Source organism: Argopecten irradians, chromosome 16, assembly GCF_041381155.1.
Source record: "Argopecten irradians isolate NY chromosome 16, Ai_NY, whole genome shotgun sequence".
Taxonomy (NCBI): Eukaryota; Metazoa; Mollusca; class Bivalvia; order Pectinida; family Pectinidae; genus Argopecten; species Argopecten irradians.
The window spans coordinates 20,791,273-20,793,852 of NC_091149.1; the positions used below are offsets into that span (position 1 = coordinate 20,791,273).

At 42.6% G+C, this 2,580-nt stretch overlaps 1 pseudogene; it reads left to right on the forward strand.

Moving 5' to 3' along the window:
- The first annotated feature begins 596 nt into the window (after nucleotides 1-596).
- LOC138310082 (fibrinogen-like protein A) overlaps nucleotides 597-2,580 on the forward strand; it is a 19,421-nt pseudogene continuing 17,437 nt past the window's right edge.

Consider the following 2,580-nt stretch of genomic DNA (forward strand, 5'->3'; position numbering starts at 1 on the left):
GAATGGCCAAAATGGCGCCTGCCTGAGATCTGGGGCTTGGCCAACCTGACCAAAGGGACGAGGTTGGACCACCACTCCCTCCAAAGTGGAAACCCGGACAATGTATGGGCTTGGCCCTTAAACTTACCGGGATGCTGCTGAAACACCAAAACCATCCGCAGGCTGGTTTGGGGGGCCCAAGGATGGTTGCCCGCAGGCACCCAGTTTACCCTTAAAGCCAGGGGGAAAAGGAGGCCGTAAAATCGGACACCTGACAAACAAACCCAGGTACCCTGAGGATGACCCCCTGGGAAAACTCGAGCCTGCCACACTCAGGAGCGGACCTAATAGGGGACCGGGACCAGGTAACTGGACGGAGGAGGGAAAGTTGGACCCAGTATTTGATGCCGGGATTAGAGAGTCTGCGCATCACTAATCCCAGTGGAAACGGAACAAACCAAGGAAGGAAGTCTGTAGTCCCTGAACCCACAAAGTCTCGGACGAATAGGTACAGGCATCAAAGGGACCGCCCCAACAGCAACACCACCTGGAATGCCTGGAGCCGCTGACAACGTCAGAGGACCGGCGGCTGGTAGCCTCCCTACCCGAAGGCAAGCATGGAAGCTTTTACGAGCACATTCACCAGCCAATTCGACCCTAGACCGAGAATCGTCAGGGTCAGGCTGCCCCTCCCCTACTCCAGGAACATCCTGGACAGGAGGGACCACCCCCCTGATCTCGAGAAGAATCCTGTAGAGACAGGAACTACCGAGACAGGAACAGAAACAGAACTAGAAGGCCTGCTTCCTTCTCCTCCCGTAAGATGAGGACGAATCCCTCTTACGGGAGGACGAAGATCGCCTTGGTGTTAATGCCGGCCTGGCCAAGAGCCTCTCCAACTGGACAAAGTTCACAAAGGAGAGGACTCATGACACAAGGGCGACATAGGGGACATGCATCATGTGGGTCCCGTTCCTCATAGAAATGGGAACACCCATGAGCAGACCCCCCTGACGCTGACCCGAGCGGGACATACCAGGCATTACAACGACAATTACGTAAACAAGGTAAGAAAAAATTACGTACAAAAACGTTAAAATATAAGCAACACACGCTAAAACCCGTAAAAAACAGTGTTAGGTGACACAAAAATCTTACCTAAATAACAACGGCAACGAAGCCTCAGCGACGAAAAACCGAACAAAAAACAAACGTAAACAAACCGGAAACAGCGTGACGTCACCAGTATTGTCGGATCGCACGGAAACCGGCGAGCACGTGGAACAGTCAAAAAAACGGCGCCGAAAAAGGCACAAAAAACGATTAATGACACGTACAAAAAGTAAAACAAACACAGGGCTACAGATGGCGTAAACACACAACTGAATGTGGTGAAAAAATTTGACTAAAACGTCAAATAAATGGACCTAACAGCGAAACGAAATAGACACAATGCAATTGCCGTCCGAGCTGTGTAGCGCCATAAAGGAAAGAGGAAGGGAGACCACTCTATGTTACTCTCGTCGAGTACGAGATGAGGTACGGTAGGGAGACGGGATTCTCAAATCTTATGTTTGTTGGGGCTACAAAGATGGCGTGTAGGTAGCGTATTTGCATACTAAAGTTATGGTTAACGTATTACTGAAATGAAAAATTTAAAATTCTCAGATTTTCACTAAATCATTGTCTGATGTAGAAGTATTGAGATTTTATTACTTTTAAACCTTACGGCTCGACAACTACTACAGCTGACAATATAAATACCGCCATCCCCAAAAATTAATTAGGAATAATTAATGTCATGAAAAGCGTATTATTGAGTGACAAGAGATGTGAATTTTAAATAGTCACAAAAATGATTTAGGCAATCAAAGTGTTTTGTGGCAGTTATCTCAGGATTATTCATTTCAAAACTCAAAGAAGAAAATCAAATATAATGTCAATCAAGATCAAAAATTACATGAAACATGTCGTTATGAACGGAACAAGTTGTACATATGGATATCAAATACATGTATCTTGAATTATATCTCATATCTGTTATAATTTGTTTTCTTTTTTCTAAAGTCATTTCAATCCGCAATTGGTACATGTATATATATAATTACCTATTAGCGTCGATTATTATTGGTCAGCTCCAGCTGTAAAATACAAGTTTGTTTTAATACATTTACTGTAGGAGATAATTATGTTCTATTGGAGTTTTACTTCTGGTCATTCGTAAATATCTTTGTCATTTGTGCCTGTACTTTCATAATATATAAACTTCAAATGGTGATGATCAAACTAATGCTTTAACTTATTCTATATTAATAACTCTTATTTCGGTATTTGCTTATCACCGAGTTAACTACCCTTTGGGTGGGATATAGATATTACTTGTGACGTGATGTGTTTTTAAAAACATAACCAAATCATTCTTTTTTAGAGAAAACGACGTGAAAAATCATTTTCCTTTGAAATAATAATGTCAAAAGCAATAAATATCTATCAGTAAGGAAGATAACTCTGCATTATGCAACAACAGAATGCATAAACCAGAATGTAACGGTATACAGGTATGACTTATGTATTCAATACTAAGATAGAAATAATATGGTG